Raw genomic sequence first — 20,963 nt, 5'->3', positions numbered from 1 at the left:
GTTAACCCAGTGGCTGTACTGTAGCTCCTCTTTCTGATTGGCGCAGCTGTCTAAGGCCCTACATCGCAGTGCTTGAGGCATCACTACAGACACAGGTTCGAACCCAGGCTGTGGTGCAGCTGGCCCTCGACTGGAAAACCTGTGAGGTGGTGCACAATTGGCCCAGTGATGTCCGGGTTAGTGGAGGGTTTGGTTGGCTGGGGTGTCCTTGTCCCATCGCGCTCTAGCGACTCCTGTGGCGGGCCGGGCACATGCACACTGACACGGTCGCTAGTGTTACAGTGTGTCCACCAACACATTGGTGCAACTGGCCTCCAGGTTAATCGAGCAGTGTGTCAAGAAGCGGTGCGGCTTGGCAGGGTCGTGTTTCAGAGGACGCATTGCTCTCGAACTTTGCCTCTCCTGAGTTGCAGCAATGGGACAAGACTGTAACTACTGTACCAATTGGGGAGAGGGGGAAGGCTTCCAAACTTGTTCCTTGGCTGTCCCCATAGGATAACCCTTTTTGGTTTCAGGTAGAACCCACTTTGGGTCCAGGTAGATTCCTTCTGGGTTCCATGTAGAACCCTCGGTACAAAGGGTTCTAGTTGGAACCCAAAGGGTTCTACCTGGAACCAAAAGGATTCTTCAAAGAGTTCTCCTTTGGGGACAGCTGAAGAACCCTTTAAGGTTTCTGAATGTAAGGCTGTTCAATCTGAAACCATGTGGACACTTTTTACTCTTGCCATTATTATTCTGCATTGTCTACTAGGTGTCAGTAGCAGTGGTGGACTGCTTTGAATGCTGATTATAGGAACATATTCCAAATTGGAGGGATGTCTGCTTTAGAATGTATTATACAATGGAGTGTATGGGAGAAACTGCAAGTAAAGTGTACAGCACAGTAACTTGACAGAGTTTCCCCATATATTTAGTTTAAATAGAAGAAAAGTCTGTTTTAGACATGGCCGTAGACTGGTAGGGAAAACACTACTGTATGTTGTCTTTGGTGTGAGTGTGGGGATTTGGTAAATAGTGATCAATGTAGAATCGATTGCTGGAGAAGCACCGTACAGTAGTGTCACGTAGAAGGCCTGTTGTAGGTCTAAGGAATACTAGTTACCAGACTGCACTGGCTCTGACTCTGTACAGGGATAGAACACACAGGGGAAAAGTGCTGTAGTGCGCTCTTCATTATAATCTACTACAACAAAGCCATTCCATTATTTACAATCAATACACAATTATCCACAGAGCGGACGAATATCTTGTTTATGTCAAATCATTTTCCCGTAATGGTTCCACTTGACCTGTGGCTGGATTGAGTAGGGGGGGTACACGTCAGGAGATGATGAACACTGTTTTGGGTCCACCACTGGGCTAGGGTAGGCACGAAATGCAAAACCTATAGGAGCCTGGAGCTTAGACCAGAGCAGCTTGAGAGACAGACACCTCTGAAACCAAGGGCCATGAACCCCTCACCCAGTCACTGTAAACGGCACACGTGCTACAGGCTTGTCCCCTCAAAGGCAAGGTCAAGCAAACGGTTACCGTGCCCATAAGTCATTAAGGGGGGAATGGTTCAGTTTCAAGGCAATGAGGATCAGTGTCTCTACCTCCCTCTGGTTAGGGCAGTGGTCAGGTATCCGATATTCCCATTAGCCTCTATCGCTCAAATTGGCTGCTGACACTGTGGAAAAAAGCCCCTATGCCTTTAAGGGTCTCCTCTCTCTCCTCTCTGATTGGAAGGCACTCTAAGAAAAGGAGATCTCCCATTGCCTTATTGATTGGGGTGCCCTGGGGAGTGTCTACCTTCAACGGAGGAGACCGAGGGATCTGTTTCCAGTGGCTCACATCTTCTGCCTGTCAACACTTTAAATTGCCACTGGAGCCAAACAAGTAACATATGAGGCATTCAATATGTCAGTTGCAGTTAGTCAGTGGGTAGGATGATCAATGGAGGTCTGCTGAGGGGGATGGTAAAACAAAGATCCGCCATTTTGGGGAGACAAAGAGGAAAATGGTCACTTGATTTCCATTTGACTGCAGGTGAAATGAGAAACGGAATGTAATTTGACAGTTCAGATTCATATCCCCAGTGAGCAGAAATTATACAGCTGAAAATTGACCTGGGTTTTATTGTCCTTCATTGATGTGCTGGCTTACTTCCATAGTTACCTCAGGTTTACCCCCCAGTTGTTCTTAACTCACCACACACCTGAATGGAGCACTCACACCTGAATGGAGATTTGATTGACTAACATCTGCACAGGAGGGTGCCACATTAAAGTCAACCCCCTATCACGTTGTTTGACACCGAAATAACGACACTTTAAGTGGAGGAGCCTTTACATTTCATGCTCTGTTAATTGACTATGTCCTGCAGTGGAAGAGAAGAGTCCGACTAATTTCACCGAGAACCAAAGTGACGTTCGGACTGGTGAATTATTTAATGAAATGACATTGTTTTAATGTGAGCAGACAAAAGGGTAAGGGACAAGAATAATGTAATATCCGCTGACTCAGTGAAAAACCAGAGGAATGCCAATGAGCTAATGCAGACAGACGCTGACATGGAATGAGCTGTAGGAATGGAGTCGGAGTGAGAGATCAGTGTGAGTAAAGGACACATCGTACGAGTACAGCTCTCTCTCGTTTAAACATTACATTAACCAAATGTTTTGTCTTTTGTTACCAGACACATAACCTGTCAAAGGACACCTGGAAAAGTCCTAGACGTTTTGTCTGTTCATTACTAGAAAATACAAAAAACAATTCTTCAGATGTGAAGATAAAGGGGAAAAACTATTTCATTTCTAAATGCAGTTCAACTCTAGTACAGTACTGTTTTCCTGGGTTTTTAATCGGTAACGTAAACTCACCCCAATCCGTACAAATGTGCGCAACCGCAACATTCAGACGAGGCTACAAAGAAAACTAATGGGACTGTAGCGACTGTGTTGACTTCAAAATCGGGGATGTGAACTACGTACTCAAGCGTTGATCGACATGGTAATGGCTCTATAGTATTGGAGAAAAGTTGAAAAAACGGACCCTCCGTTACATCGTGACATGTCATGCCGTAACATACAGCACGCATAAAGCAACTATTTCTGTCTTACAATCTCTCTCCGCCAGGTGTAGCACTTCTCTCATCCTTTAAAAACAAGAAATGGACAGTGACGGGGTAAGGGGAGGATACCTAGTCATTTTTTTGCGTCATCATTGCATGCGATCATCATTCTCAAAGCCGCTGTTTACTTCTAAGATCACTTTAGCACAGCCCTAAAAATCCGATTCAAATTCGGCACAAACCTTCAAATAGGCATGTAATGACACATTATATAAACTCTTTATAGTGTTTTATTCACATTTTAGAGGCGATAAGGTGGACAGATCAAGTGAAAAAAAGCTAATTTCCCACACAACATCTCTCCTTCTCACTATCACGCATTCGTTTCGCTTCCCCACCCGCCATTTTTAAAAAGACCCGACGAGGCTCATTGCCTTCTTGAATCATGCAGAAACGGGCAGTGTTGAGGTCATGTAATTGATTATGTTGGAAAGGGGAGAAATTGTGCTTTACAATGGTATTGACATTAAAGTTGATCTGGAAGTATTATGTTTTTAGGGTGCTAAAATAAGGCCAATTGTATGGACCAAGGCGATGTACAAAAGTGAGTGAGTTTACGTTAGTATTTTAGCGGTAGCTCATGAGATGCCTACAAGTAACTGCTTATTAATCAATGGATATACAGTGGCTTGCGAAACTATTCACCCCTTTGGCATTTTTCCTATTTTGCTGCCTTTACAACCTGGAATTAAAATGGATTTTTTGGGGGGTTTTTATCATTTGATTTAAACAACATGCCTACCACTTTGAAGATGCAACTTATTTTTTATTGTGAAATTACAAGAAATAAGACCAAAAAAAAATCATAAAACTTGAGCGTGCATTACTATTCACCCCCCCCCCCCCAAAGTCAATACTTTGTAGAGCCACCTTTTAAAAAAAACGTGTTTTAATTTTTTATTTCACCTTTTATTTAACCAGGTAGGCTAGTTGAGAACAAGTTCTCATTTGCAACTGCAACCTGGCCAAGGTAAAGCAAATCAGTTTGACAAATACAACATCACAGAGTTACACATGGAATAAACAAACATACAGTCAATAATACAGTTTGCAGAAATTACAGCTGCAAGTCTCTTGGTGTATGTCTCTATAAACTTGGCACATCTAGCAACTGGGATTTTTGCCCAATCTTCAAGGCAAAACTGCTCCAGCTGCTTTAAGTTGGATGGGTTCCGCTGGTGTACAGCAATCTTTAAGTCATACCACATATTCACAATTGGATTGAGGTCTGGGCTTTGACTAGGCCATTCCAAGAAATGTAAAATGTTTCCCCTTAAACCACTCGAGTGTTGCTTTAGCAGTATGCTTAGGGTCATTGTCCTGCTGGAAGGTGACCCACGTTCCCAGTCTCAAATCTCTGGAAGACTGAAACAGGTTTCCCACAAGAATTTCCCTGTATCTAGCACCATCCATCATTCCTTCAATTCTGACCAGTTTCCCAGTCCATGCCGATGAAAAACATCGCCACGGCATGATGCTGCCACCACCATGCTTCACTGTGGGGATGGTATTCTTGGGGTGATGAGAGGTGTTGGGTTTGCGCCAGACTTAGTGTTTTCCTTGATGGCCAAAAGGCTCAATTTTAGTCTCATCTGACAAGAGTACTTTCTTCAACATGTTTGGGGAGTCTCCCACATGCCTTTTGGTGAACATCAAACATGTTTACTTATTTCTTTCTGGACACTCTTCTGTAAAGCACAGCTCTGTGAAGGGTACGGCTTAAACTGGTCCTATGGACAGATACTCCAATCTCCGCTTTTTCTTTGGTCTCTTTGTTGCCTCTCTGATTAATGCCCTCTTTGCCCGGTCTGTGGTTTTGGTGGGCAGCCCTCTCTTGGCAGGTTTGTTGTGGTGCCATATTCTTTCCATTTTGGAATAATGGATTTAATGGTGCTCCGTGGGATGTTCAAAGTTTCAGATTTTTTTTGGAACACAACCCTGATCTGTACTTCTCCACAACTTTGTCCCTGAACTGTTTGGAGAGCTCCTTGGTCTTCATAGTGCCGCTTGCTTGGTGGTGCCCTTTGTTTAGTAGTGTTGCAGACTCTGGGGCCTTTCAGAACAGGTGTATTACAGTTGAAGTTGGAAGTAAACATACACCTTACGCAAATACATTTAAACTCCTGGTAAGTATTCCCTGTATTAGGTCAGTATCACCACTTTATTTTAAGAATGTGAAATGTCAGAATAATAGTAGAGAGAATGATTTATTTCAGCTTTTATTTCTTTCATCACATTCCCAGTGGGTCAGAAGTTTACATACACTCAATTAGTATTTAGTAGCATTGCCTTTAAATTGGGTAGCCTTCCACCAGCTTCCCACAATAAATTGGGTGAATTATGGCTCATTCCTCCTGACAGAGCTGGTGTAACAGAGTCAGGTTTGTAGGATCCTTGCTCACACACACTTTTTCAGTTCTGCCCACCAATTTTCTATAAGATTGAGATCAGGGCTATGTGATGGCCACACCAAAACCTTGACTTTGTTGTTCTTAAGCCATTTTGCCACAACTTTGGAAGTATGCTTGAAGTCATTGTCCATTTGGAAGTTATTTTTTTTAAATTTCACTTCACCAATTTGGACTATTGTGTGTATGTCCATTACATGAAATCCAAATAAAAATATTGTTAAATTACAGGTTGTAATGCAACAAAATAGTAAAAACGCCAAGGGGGGTGAATACTTTTGCAAGGCACTGTACACCAGGAATATACAGGCAGTAATCTGTTTGCTCTGACACATACACTGTACACTCCATAGGGCTCCCCTTCCCTTTAATACACACACTGTCACGCACAAGCTCATACTGTGCATGGACCTCTCAAGCTTGCTTGACCTGTTATACAGACACAATCAAATAATCCATACCCTCCCTTCTCTATCCCTCATCTCCTTCCCCTCGAACAATGTCACAGACACAGGCTCCTGCTCAGAGGAGGTGGTGGGGTGGGGGTAGGGTGTGTGTGTGTGTGTGTGTGTGTGTGGGGGGGTAGGTCTATCCCTGTTGTGAGCTGTATTGTCACACAGAGCCAGGGTAATTTATGTCCGCTTGTAGCTCTGGCTTGCTGCGACAGGGGTTGCTCCCTGGGCACTTCTGAGGCCGACCCTCACAAGTCAATGTTTGGGCTCTTATCTGGAATTATTCATGATCTGCCGGGCACGGCTGAAGCTTTAATCATACGCCTGTTACCCTTCACGTCAGTGACCCTCTCACAAAGACACACACACGCACAAATACTGTACACACACACACGTCACAGCAGGAAGAGAGGTCAATTACTGATGTGATCAGCCCTTCCTTGAAGGAGCTTTTTCTTTTCCTCCACAGGGTGCCCATGAAAGCTGTCTGACTCGGCCCTGTAGAATGGACATGGTGCCATGGTGGTGGGACAGTGTGTCCCATTAAACCTCCCACCGGTGATTATGTAATTTGAACGTTCACACCTGTAAACCTGTAGCTCTAAGGACAGACATCATCATTTCATGTTTGTTAAATCTCTCTTTGCTCAGATGATACCATTGTTTTTTCATTAACTCCATCTGTCATGGCAAATGACTTGTCAGGGAGGAATGAGCTGGTTTCTAATATTATTTTTCTCTGTTCTACCTCTTGCCAAGACCCATTTGGACCAAAGTGAGGAGCGGAGCACCCATTGTGGTGCGCTCATAAAAGAAAACAACCTGCAGTCACAGTAATGGCTTAAGTTTTTAAATCAAATCATTATCCACCCTCTGTCTACGGACATGGTCCTCCTCAGCATGCAAGCCTCTGTGTGTCTCGGAAACATAATGAAAATGCTTTCATTCAGTTTTCCAGTTGAAATGAGGACAGTGATGAAACAGAAGTGCAAGCTGTTTGTACCGCGAACACTGGCTTGTAAATCAACTCAAATGTTACTTGTCATATGTTTCGTAAACAACAGGTGTAGACTAACATTGAAATGCACTGAAGGAGATCACAACTATCATGGATACATTAGAACTAGTGGATATATGGAGGCTGAAAAACCCTGACCTATTGAGATATACATGGAGGAGGCTTAATCAAGCTAGCTGTCTTGACTACTTCCTGGTCTCATTCTTGCTGGCATCAAAAGTTTTAAAAGTATTAATAGGAGACCGAGTGAAATCGGTCCACCATCTAATTGGCCTCCACATAACTCCACGTGGACGGGGAATATTGGAAGTGTAATCCAAGCCTATTGGATGACAATTTGTTCTTAAATTATCAACCTTTCTTTAACAAGCCATACAATGCTGGTTACAATTTCAATTTTATTCTCCAGAAAAGACAGAACAAATATGACAACAAATATTATGGTTAAACTCAAATATATTGATAAAAAAAATAAAACATTTAATTTAAATTACATTTTTAATTGTATTATATCAAGGCACAAGGCGAGACCCAAATTCAGACACAGGAGGTAGATGGTTGGAGTCTTACAATGTTTATTAATCCAAAGGGGTAGGCAAGAGAATGTCGTGGACAGGCAAAAAGGTCAAAACCAGATGAGAGTCCAGGAGGTATAAAGTGGCAGACAGGTTCCTGGTCAAAGTTCAAGTAACAGACACATCTCAAAATCAACTGTTCAGAGGAGACTGCTTGAGTCAGGCCTTCATGGTCGAATTACTGCAAAGAAACCACTACTGATGTCACGTTCTGACCATAGTTCTGTTATTTTATTCTTTGTTTTAGTATGGTCGGGGCATGAGTTGGTGTGGGCAGTCTATGTTTGTTTTTCTATGTTGGTTTTTGTGTTCGGCCTAGTATGGTTCTCAAATCAGAGGCAGGTGTCGTTAGTTGTCTCTGATTGAGAATCATACTTAGGTAGCCTGGGTTTCACTTTTGGTTTGTGGGTGTTTGTTTCCGTGTGAGTGTTTGGGTCACACGGTACTGACGAAGAGGAGGACATCGTTACAACTGAAGGACACCAATAATAATAATAAGAATAATAATAATAAGAATAATAAGAATAATAATAATAATAAGAAGAAGAAGAGACTGGCGTGTCTTTGTGAGACACAGAGTAGGTGAACAGATGATCTCTGCATGTGTGGTTCCCACCGTGAAGCATGGAGGAGGAGGTGTGATGGTTTTGGGGTACTTTGCTGTTGACACTGTCAGTGATTTTATTTAGAAGTCAAGGCACACTTAACCAGCATGGCTACCACAGCATTCTGCAGTGATATGCCATCCCATCTGGTTTGTGACAAGTGGAACTATCTTTTGTTTTTCAACAGGACAATTACCCAACACACCTCCAGGCTGTGTAAGGGCTATTTGACCAGGAAGGAGAGTGATGGAGTGCTGCATCAGATGACCTGGCCTCCACAATTACCCAACCTCAACCCAATTGGGATGGTTTGGGATGAGATGGAGAGTGAAGGAAAAGCCACTGACAAGTTCTCAGGATATGTGGGAACTCCTTCAAGACTGCTGGAAAAGCATTCCAGGTGAAGCTGGTTGAGAGAATGTCATCAAGGCAAAGGGTGGCTACTTTGAAGAATCTCAATATAAAATATATTTTGGTTACTACATGATTCCATATGTGTTATTTCATAGTTTTGATGTCTTCACTGTTATTCTACAGTGTAGAAAATAGTCAAATAAAGAAAAACCCTGGAATGAGTAGGTGTGTGCAAACGTTTGCCTTATATGCCCCATATATATATTAGAGAGATTTTGCTGCAAAGAGACAGAAACACTAGATCATATATTCTGGTATAGCCTCTATGTAGCTTGTTTCTGGTCACTGGTTCAGGAATGGTTAAAGAAAATCACAAAATTCACTTAATTAACCTTACAAATAGCAGTGTTGGGCGATTTGGAAAGCCATAATCAATCAGTAATATAATACTACTCGTAGGAAAGGTTTTCATGTTTTGCTCACAATTTGTGGATAGTATGTGATTAGAAAGGTTCAAAATGTATGTAAAACATCACAGCACAATTGAAAAATATAATGCACATGGAAACCAAACGAGGGTGGTCTATGGAGATGGGGGGGATGGGCTGAGAGTAAAGAGGTTATGTTCGGTAATTGTATTATTTTTGTGATTGCTGTATATTAAAGTACCATGTATGTAAAATGTAGGTATATGTAGCAGAAAAGGTGTAAAAACAAAAAAATAAATGTGTCCTTTGAGAGTGGGGTGGTGGATGGGTTAATAAAAAATAAAAAAAAAGAACAAAAATCATTGAAATGCTTACTTATGGGCCCTTCCCAACCATACCGAGAGAAAAAAATTCAATAATATAAAAATAATAACACGAGGAATACATACACAATGAGTAATGAAAACTTGGCTATTTGCATGGGGTACCAGTACCGAGTCAATGTGCAGGGTTACGAGGTAATTGCGGTAGATATGCACATATAGGTAGGGGTAAAGTGACTAGGCAACAGGACACATAAACAGTAGCAGCAACGTATGTAATAAGTCAAAAGAGTTATTGCAACAAGAGTCAATACAGATAGTTCGGGTAGATATTTGGATAACGGTTTAATATTTTCCCGGGTATTTTACAAAAGTTCCATCCTGAGAATAAATCACTTTTCTCCCGGGTAACCTGGCATTTCACGGCAAAAACAGAAGTGTCCTTCAAAAGCATTATAAAGCATATAAATAGGCCTATGTCGGGGTGGCAGGTAGCCTAGTGGTTAGAGTGTTGGACCAGTAACCAAAAAGTTGCACGATCAAATCCCCGAGCTGACAAGGTAAAAATCTGTCATTCTACCCCTGAACAAGGCAGTTAACCCACTGTTCCTAGGCCCTCATTGTAAATAAGAATTTGTTCTTTAACTGACTTGCCCAGTTAAATAAAGGTTAAATAAATAAACAAACTCTAGAGTTGAAAATTAAAGCCTGATTAGCAATAGATGTTTATGAGCACTACATTAAAGACATTTAATGAGCCCAAGCCAAAAAATCCCAAATGATTGGATACCAGCACAATATCTATATAATATAGGCTACTACACATTATGCAAAACAGAAAAACAGAAAAAACATGATAAAGCAGGGAGAGAACGTGATTCTGGTGCAGCACATGCAACCTACAAAGTTTTGGACTTTAATTGGGAAAAATAATAGGGCCAAATTGTATAGTTAGTAGGTGTCTCAATATACAATTGAAGTCGGAAGTTTACATACACTTAGGCTGAAGTGATTAAAACTCATTTTTCAACCATTCCACAAATTTCTTGTTAATAAACTATAGTTTAGCCAACCTCCTATTTCTCTCTCTATTGTTGCTTCATTCCTTCCTCTGTTTTCAACAGTTAAATGAAATAAGTTTCATTGTCCTCATCTTCATCCTTCTAATGACATCCTTGAATATTATAGGACTAGAATAAGATGCAAACGGCTTTCACTTCTCTTCACGAAGATTAAATAGTTACGGGCCTGGAGAGAGAACTCCTGTAGCTTACTGCTTGCGTCCCTCTTCGAAAAGTCTATTGGTATAAGAAATGGTCAAACAAATGACGTCTAGCAAGCTATTCTAGTCGAGCAAAAAAAGTTACCATAATGATATGATAGGTCTACGTGAATTGTGCTCCATACAGAGACGTGGTAGTCGTAGTATTAGCAGCAGCTGCAAACACAAGACCTTGGGCTTTTTACCATAGAAACAATATTTATATACACAGTATAATGAAGAGACCTTGAAGGTTCTTTCCTTGGTTTGTATTGCATTGGGTGAGCAGAATTATGAAGAAACTGCTCTGTCTAAGAATAGTTTGTTACCAGATGAACTCGTACAGCCAGAACATGGGTGTGAGGTCTTCAGCCCAGCATTTCTATCATGGGCGGAGAATGGATAGAGCACAGGGTGGCAGGGTAGCCTAGTGGCTAAAGTGTTGGACTAGTAACCAGAAGGTGGCAAGTTCAAATCCCTGAGCTGACAAGGTACAAATCTGTTGTTTTGCCCCTGAACAGGCAGTTAACCCACTGTTCCTAGGCAGTCATTGTAAATAAGAATGTATTCTTAACTGACTAGTTAAATAAAGCAAAAATAAATAAAACACACTGGATGGATGATCTAATAGACTCTGTTGGTCACTCTAGGATATACAAGCACAATGCCATTGATTGTGTTTGAGTCGACCGGGAAGAGTTGGATCAATGTGGGAAAAAGAGCCCTGTTGATTCTGTGGCCATGTTCTTATTGGTCACAGATGAGATTGCTGGGTTGTTGCTTTCTCCAGCTCTTGTTTAGTGAAGTTACTTTTAAAATCAAACCTCATAGTGTGTTTTTTTAACACCGTTAGTAAACAGTGCTGCTGTATGCCCATTTGTAGAAGTGTTTAGTCACATATGGCCATTTCTTATCATACACTGTACACTGTAGATGTTATAATTGTTTGATTTTGCCACGACTCACCAGAAAAGTGGTTTCTACAGTGAACAGACAAATGAGAGTTATTTTATCATCTCAAGTGTCTTCACTCACTGCATGTCAGCGAGGGCCACTACCTTTCCAAGACCACGAGGCGGTGTTTAGTGGGAAGTTGTCTGAGGCATGAAAAGCCGTCAGTGTCTGAGGTGAGCAGGTTGTGTCAAAAGACACATTTCAGTTGAATGCATTCCGTTGAACAACTGACTAGGTTTGCCTTAGACTATTTATAGCCTTTATTATTTTCCCTTTTGTGATCCAAATGACAAATCGTTTGTAGTTTCTTTCTTTTACTTAATCAATAGCTCTTAGTCTGTTCCAACTGCCCTGGACCAGGAGTTCCATCAATTTTGTAACACATTCATGCCTAACTAAACACACGTTCCTGTGTGTTCCTGGACATGTCTGTGCCTGTGACCAGTGCACCAGGCTCTTCCAGAGCAAAGAAGTGTCCTATCTGCAGGGCACCAATAGAGAGGGTAGTACACAGCAATGGACAATGCCATGGCACTGGACAATCAATGTTACAAAATGTCACTGAAAAAAGGTCACCATGACACACACACACCACCATCACACATTCATGTAACAAACACACACACACACACACACACACACACACACACACACACACACACACACACACACACACACAGGAACCCAGTGATGACCTTTTAAAGCCCAGCAGTCGTAATAGGTTGGAATAGTATGTTTAGATTCCACAGCAGCAGATTCTTGTTAAAACCCCTTTTGCAGACCGATAATAGGATGTTGAACCACACCCGTCCCTTCTACTCAAATTGAATTTGACAGCCTTAATAGACATAAAAAGCTGTCCAACAGGGGTTGACCCAGAGTTCAGGACACTGTCTGTCACCACCCCTGTCGTGACCAGATCCAGGCCCTTGGTCACCGCTTCGTCTTGGCCCGGTGGAATGAGGTGAATAAAGAAAAAAACTAGGAGCCGTTTCGAGACAATCACATTCACCAAATGGAAGCCCTGTGATACAGACGTCACTGTGCCACCGATTAAAGAACCCTTGACAGTGTGGGAATCACCGGCCAACAACATGGTCACGCTGTGGCATTTGACATAGTTTAACTTAATTTGGGCCTGGTAATAACATGAGTCAGACTGGGAGACTCTGGACCTCTGGTAGACCATAAGAACTAGCCTATTAGGAACAATTTGATAATACAGCTAGCATGACTTCTATTTCAAGAAGCTCTTATTGTTTGGATCTACAGTTCATCTTATCTGGTTAAGGGGTACCGCTGGAGTTTGTTTGTAGAATGTACTGCTCAGCAAGATGGCCATGCATAGATTCTTGTCATGCGTGCTTTATTAAGCTTATACACGTTTAATACGTAGGATAGACAGTTAAGGTGCTGAAGACTTGCGCCACAGTCACCTTGATGAACTTTGAATGGAAGCGGCATGTCTGACAGGGAAGGAATCAGGCATGACAATCCTCCATCTTGGAGATCAGGGTTAAGGTATCATCTAGAACATGTCACGTGAGCACGCACCTCTCAATATCGAGCGTGCTCGTCAGTGATCTTTAAAACCCAATCATTCGGCATGTCGTATTTTTTCTTATGGCGAACGCATTTTAGAGTACATACACGCAGCTACACCGGAACAGTGTCTCCCTTAGATCATAGGCTCCACACCCTTGTTGAAACAAAACCTCAAGGTAGCGATAGTGCCTTTCACATTACTGAGCCAGCGGTGATCATCTCTACTACCCATCCCGCAGACAACTGAGAGGCACTATCTCCATACTGGCAGCCATCTTGTCTCCCCGGGGGGAGTGATAGAACTCTTTGTGACACCTCAAAGAGAGCCTTTTAATCCCCCTCTATTCCTCCATACTAAGACGCTCTAGGAAATTAAGCTCTCTGCCGTTCGATTGTGATGGAATAACGGAATAATAACAGTGCCGCCTCGCTAATCTACCCACAGGGCAAGGAGGCTATCAGGTTGTGGTTGTGCAACGTAGAGCCCAATAGGTGCAGCTGAATAGAGAGGAGGGCTAGAGTGGACGTATGCAGATGAGGGAGAGCGACACGGGAGAACGACAAGCCCCTCTACCACAAAGACAAGCTTTCTGTCAAACTCATTGTGTCAATGCGGTCATAGACCTCAGCCACGCTCAAGGTACTAAATGATATCACAACCGCCATCGATAAAAGACAGTACTGTGCAGCCGTCTTCATTGACCTGGCCAAGGCTTTTGACTCTGTCAATCACCATATTCTTATCGGCAGACTCAGTAGCCTCGGTTTTTCTAACGACTGCCTTGCCTGGTTCACCAACTACTTTGCAGACAAGACAGAGTTCAGTGTGTCAAATCGGAGGGCATGTTGTCCGGTCCTCTGGCAGTCTCTATGGGGGTGCCACAGGGTTCAATTCTCGGGCCGACTCTTTTCTCTGTATATATCAATGATGTTGCTCTTGCTGCGGATGATTCACTGATCCACCTCTACGCACTCGACACCATTCTGTATACTTCTGGCCCTTCCTTGGACACTGTGCTATCTAACCTCCAAACGAGCGTCAATGCCATACAACACTCCTTCCGTGGCCTCCAACTAGTAAAACCAAATGCATGCTTTTCAACCGTTCGCTGCCTGCACCCGCACGCCCGACTAGCATCACCACCCAGGATGCTTCCGACCTAGAATATGTGGACATCTATAAGTACCTAGGTGTCTGGCTAGACTGTAAACTCTCCTTCCAGACTCATATCAAACATCTCCAATCTAAAATCAAAGCTTTCTATTCCGCAACAAAGCCTCCTTCATTCACGCCGCCAAACTTACCCTAGTAAAACTGACTGTCCTACCGGTCCTCGACTTCGGCGATGTCATCTACAAAATAGCTTCCAATACTCTACTCAGCAAACTGGATGCAGTTTATCACAGTGCCATCCCTTTTGTTACTAAAGCACCTTATACCACCCACCACTGCGACCTATATGCTCTAGTCGGCTGGCCCTCGCTACATATTCGTCGCCAGACCCACTGGCTCCAGGTCATCTACAAGTCCATGCTAGGTAAAGCTCCGCCTTATCTCAGTTCACTGGTCACGATGGCAACACCCACCCATAGCCCTCGCTCCAGCAGGTGTATCTCACTGATCATCCCTAAAGCCAACACCTCGTTTGTCCGCCTTTCCTTCCAGTTCTCTGCTGCCTGTGACTGGAACGAATTGCAAAAATCGCTGAAGTTGGAGACTTTTATCTCCCTCACCAACTTTAAACATCTGCTATCTGAGCAGCTAACCGATCGCTGAAGTAGTACATAGTCCACCGGTAAATAGCCCACCCAATTTACCTACCTCATCCCCATACTGTTTTTATTTATTTACTTTTCTGCTCTTTTGCACACCAGTATCTCTACCTGCACATGACCATCTGATCATTTATCACTCCAGTGTTAATCTGCTAAATTGTAATTATTCGCCTACCTCCTCATGCCTTTTGCACACAATGTATATGGACTCTTTTTTTCTACTGTGTTATTGACTTGTTTATTGTTTACTCCATGTGTAACTCTGTGTTGTTGTCTGTTCACACTGCTATGCTTTATCTTGGCCAGGTCGCAGTTGTAAATGAGAACTTGTTCAACTGGTTAAACAACTGGTTAAATAAAGGTGAAATAAAAATAAAAATAGACACCCATACAAATTCCCACATTCTCCTCCAGATTAGATCGCTAAAGCATATCAGGGTTTGGAGGACAATTGGAAACATTCCTGAGTGGCGGAAATAAATAACCCTGAAGAAGTGTTAAGATGTGTCCACGTGTGTTATTTATTGTTGAGTTTAATAGCGTTGCCATGCAACAGCTAAAACCTCTAGGCCTTTTTTTTAAACAATGCAAGTCAGTGCCTCTTCACCCTCAGAAGGCTGAAGAGACTTGGCATGGGCCCCAGATCCTCAAAAAGTTCTGCAGCTACACCATTGAGAGCATCTTGACAGGCTGCATTACCACTTGGTACGGCAACTGCAAGGCACCAGACTGCATGGGCTACAGAGGGTAGTGAGTACGGCCCAGTACATCACTGGGGCCGAGCTCTCTGCCATCCAGGACCTCTACATCAGGCGGTGTAAGGGGAAGGCCCTCAAAAAAATCAAAGACTCCAGCCACAGGCTGTTCTCTCTGTTACCGCACGGCAAGGAGGACCAGTGCACCAAGTCTGTTAACAACAGGTCGCTTAACTGCTTCTGTCCCAAGCCATAAGACTGCTAAACAAGCCTGCTAAATAGCTAACCAAATAGCTACTCGGGACTACCTGCATTGACCCTTTCTTGGCTCTACGCATACACACTGGACTCTACCCACACACTCACACATACCTACACTGACAACACACACATAGCACGCACACAAATTCATACTGAAGCCACACACACACACACACACACACACACACACACACACACACACACACACACACACACACACACACACACACACACACACACACACACACACACACACACACACACACACACACACACACACTGTACACTGTTGCTACTGGCTATTATCTATCCTATTGCCTAGTCACTTTACCCCTACCTATATGTACATAATAACCTCGTACCCCTGCACATCGACTTAGTACTGGTACTCCCTGTACCAACTAGGCCCGTAATTTATTTACAGATGACATACAAGTTTGTTATCAAGGCACATGAAAGTTCACATGTTCAAGAAGGCATTTTTGCAAAGAAATAACATTTTGATGAAAAATAGTGACATCTGTTAAGTCGTGACATCTGTTAAATACCCAGCTTTCTGAAACGGGTCACATATAGCCATGTTTTTTTAACTCGCTATTGTTATTTGTTTTTCACTGTGTATTTATTCCTCATGTCACCATTTCATGTATATATATATATGATATTAATCGTTAACTCTGCATTGTTGGAAAAGGATCCGTAAGTAAGTATTCCACTGTTAGTCTACACCTGTAGTTTACAAAGCATGTCACAAATAACATTTCATTTGATATTATTTGATTGAAAAATCAAATCAACTGAATATGCCTAATGTTTCTCTTTAGTGCACTTCCTCTATAATAACAGAGAAAATGTGTTGACACACAGCTGCCATTGGCTAACTTAGCTTGCTCAAGAAGGTAGAGATACGGTACATTTTGCCTCGTGTGAGTTTAAAAAGAGGTGTTACAATAAGCACAGGCGCTAATCCCATCAGTCATCACACCTTGATTCCCCCCCCTACAAATCCAAGGCTCTAAACCTTATTTTAACGTCCTTTCACACTCAATTAACTCTGTGAGCAAAATATGCTCTGTTGACGACAATGCACGGCTTCATCACATTTACAGGCACACGACGAGAATAGAACCGCTAACTGCAGTTACCCTGGCAATGTGTTCAACCACACACACAAAAAAACTACTTCTCCTCCTCAGCTTTCCCCCCTCCCTCATAATGCATGCTTGTCCCTTTTCTCTCCTATTTCCCCTGCCATGTTATTAGATTTCTTAGTGAGATGACAGACAGATAGGAAGAGGTTTTTGAAATCCGGGCGGCTGATCCCTTCTTAATACAGCACAGCTGAGAGGATATCTCCCCTTCCACCGCTCCTCTACCTGCAGTATTGGGTCGTGAAATAGAGTGATGCCAGGCGCATACTTGTTTACCAGGCACAACTACTCCCTGTAGCCAGTGTGCCTCACATGTTCTGAACTATACTGAGAAATATATATATATATATATATATATAAAGACAACATATAAAGTGTTAGTCCCATGTTTCATGAGCTGAAATAAAATATCCCAGAAATGTTCCATATGCTCAAAAAGCTTGTTCCTCTCAAATGTTTGTGCATACATTTGTTTACATCCCTCTTAGTTAGTATTTCTCTTTTGTCAATATAATCCATCCACCAGATAGGTCTGGCATATCAAGAAGATGATTAAACAGCATGATCATCACACAGGTGCACCTTGTGCTCGGGACAATAAAAGGCCACTAAAATGTGCAGTTTTGAGGGAGCGTGAAACTGGCATGATGACTGCAGGAATGTCCACCAGAGCTGTTAGCAGAGCATTTCATGTTATTTTCTCTACCATAAGCTGCCTCCAATGTTGTTTTAGAGAATTTGGCAGCAACAACAGACCATGTGTAACCATGCCAATCTGTGTTGTCTGCGGGATCATCTGAGACTAGCCACCCAGACAGCTGATTAAATTGTGGGTTTGCACAACCAAAGAATTTCTGCACAAACGGTCAGAAACCGTATCAGGGAAGCTCATCTGCGTGCTCATTGTCCTCACCAGTGTCTTGACCTGACTGCTGTTCGGCGTCGTATTCGACTTCAGTGGGCAAACGATGGCCACAGCCACGCTGGAGAAGTGTGCTCTTTACCGTTTTTAATCCCGGTTTCAACTGTACCGGTCAGACAGCTTTTATGGTGTAGTGTGGGAGAGCTGTTTGCTGATGTCAACGTTGTGAACAATGTGGCCCATTGTGGTGGTGGGGTTATGGTATGGGCAGGCATAAGCTACAGCCAACGAACAGAATTGCATTTCATTCATGGCAATTTGAACGCACAGCGATACGTGACGAGATCCTGAGGCCCATTGTCGTGCTATTCATCAGCTGCCTTCACCCCATGTTTCAGAATGATAATGCACAGCCCCATGTTGCAAGGATCTGTAAATATATCCTGGAAGCTGAACATTTTCCAGCATAATTGGCCTGCATAGTCACTAGACATGTCACCCATTGAGCATGTTTGGGATGCTCTGGATCGACGTGTATGACAGCGTGTTCCAGTTCCAGCCAATGTCCAGCAACTTCGCACAGCCATTGAAGAGGAGTGGGACATCATTCCCCAGGCCACAATCAACAGCCTGATCAATGCGAAGGAGATGTGTCGCCCTGCATGAGGCAAATTGTGGTCACACCAGATACCGTCTGGTCATCAAGGCAAAGGTTGGCTACTTTGAAGAATCTGACTACTGGCTACTTTGAAGAATGATTTGTTTAACACTTTTTTTGTTTGTTGGGGTAACGACATGATTCCATATGTGTTATGTTATAGTTTTGATGTCTTCACTACTTTTCTACAATGTAGAAGATTGTCAAAATAAAGAAAAACCCCATAATGAGTAGGTGTGTCCAAACTTTTGACTGGTACTGTATATTTGTGTTATGTGTACTACACAGGAGGAGTGAGTAATGCTCATTTCAGCACTTTGGCTAGGTCAGCAGTTTTCATGTGTGGACAATCGAGTCCACTGCTTTGATTTGATGCACAAATCAGGAGGAGGTTTTGCACATGCTGTACTTTAAAACCATCCAGTGATCAGTGGAGATATTGAACTTTTGGTGTTTGCCTGCATCGATGTGTTCCTACATGGGTATTAGCGAGTTGAATTACTTGTAGACGTAGGTGATAATGGACATCCAGAGGGTTGTGATTTGTAACCGCATTCAGGCCTTGTTAGAATAATGCACTTCGTTGTAATTCCGCAATTGTAAAGATTGCTGTTTTTAGTTCTCACTCTTTGCAATTATGTGAAGAAATTCTACCTGGTTCTTAAATTCAGACACTTTAGGTAATTATATAAATGGAACGATGTGTAAAAGGATTGCCTACTTCTTAAACCACTTACTCTATTGATGTTACAAGATAGTTAAACTGTTACATGATACCATTTATGTCCTTAGTGTTTGATTCTATACTTGAGCTGAAACACCAGTGATAACAGCCATTTCCGGAGCTCATCGAGGCGATGTCTGGGAGGGGTAAATAAGGCAGCAGCCCAGCTTTTCCTTATTCTCTTTATTGTCAAGGATGAATTGCCACTAAAAAAAAATTCTGCTGATTTGAAACAATACCTCCCTACCTCCCTAAACACCCTTCCTCCTTCCAGAGGCCTGTGTTCCTGAGACTATACTCATCTTCCAGTTCACTAAACCCATGTCTGGAAGCAGTCAATTTGTTCCTCAGTCTCTAGGACTCTGATGCAGGTACAGGGAGGTGTTCAGACCCAGAGTCCTAAGCTTTGTGACGAGCTTGGAGGGGACAATGGTGTTGAACGCTGCACTGTAGTCATTGAACAGCATTCTCACATAGGTATTCCTCTTATCTAGGTGTGTTAGGGCAGTGTCGAGAACAATTGAGATTGCGTCATCTCAGGATGTCTGGGATGGTGGAGTTAATGTATGCTATAACCAGCCTCTCAAAGCACTTCATCATTGTGGCATGGAGCCTCAGAGTTCTTGGGGATGGGAAGGATGGTGGTCACCTTAAAACATACGGGCATTACAGACTGGGACAAGGAGAGGTTGAACATGACCGCGAATATGCCTGCCAGCTGTTCTGCTCATGCTCTGAGAACGCGCCCTGGAATACACGCCCTCGGCCTTATTAAAGACCTTCCTAACGTGTGCCTTCTTCACCACACTGTCTGTGTGGGTGGACCATTTGAGATCGTCAGCGATGTGTACGCCGAGGAACTTGAAGCTTTCCACCTTCCCCACTGTGGTCCCGTCGATGTGGATAGGGGCGTACTCCCTCTGCTGTTTCCTGAAGTTAATGAGAAGAAAAGTCACACACCCATTAATACCCCTGCCTGCTCCATTTGTTGTGGGCGCTGGATGCGATGGGAGCAGACTGGGTCGTCAGCGGCGATCCCTCACAGTACAGACCCAATGTGGTGGGAGTGTTGATCTGTAACCAGGTTTCCATCCAACCTTTTATCTGAGTAAAGCATGTAAAGCATGAGTAAAGCATGATAAAACATGTAATGACAGGCCTGATAGAAACATATATTTTTTTGTTGAACTTTCCAAACGTCAACAAAACAAAATACTCTAGACAAGGTGGGATCTTTTTGTGTCGGGAAAATTAGTTATGTGAGAAATATAGGTGGAAACGCTTTTATGCACAAATATTGATATAATAACCATCATATCGAAGTAAAGTCATGCGATGGCATGTTCTGTTAGGAAAGCATGCAGTTTATTAGACTATGGATGAAATACATTATGATTAACTTCACAGGGTGGTGAAAGTGCAAGGTGATGAGCTTGATGCTCATTTCCAATAAATATTGAGGGCCTTATTCTTTTGACATGATCATCTGGAACTTTTTGTGTGTGTCTTTGTTGGCCAGTGACAACCAATCTCAATTGAATCCATTTCAAATTCAGGCTGTTAACTAAACAAAATATTGTAAAAGTCAAGAGGCGTGAATACCTTCTGAGGGTTTTGTAGGTATCTGTTAGTGCGGAAAGTGTACTCGTTCCCCCTTAGATGTTGCGAGCTATGGGTCTTGTTTTTTTTCTTTTTTCGTTTGCTAAAGGCTAACTACTTTCTACATGCTAACTACATGCCTCCTTGCTTTGGTAGGATTTGTTTTAGCTTAAAGCCGACCACTTTTGCTCTGCTTGTGTAG

Source organism: Oncorhynchus tshawytscha, linkage group LG05 (genome assembly GCF_018296145.1).
Source record: "Oncorhynchus tshawytscha isolate Ot180627B linkage group LG05, Otsh_v2.0, whole genome shotgun sequence".
Classification (NCBI taxonomy): Eukaryota; Metazoa; Chordata; class Actinopteri; order Salmoniformes; family Salmonidae; genus Oncorhynchus; species Oncorhynchus tshawytscha.
Note: the sequence above shows the minus strand (reverse complement) of the source record.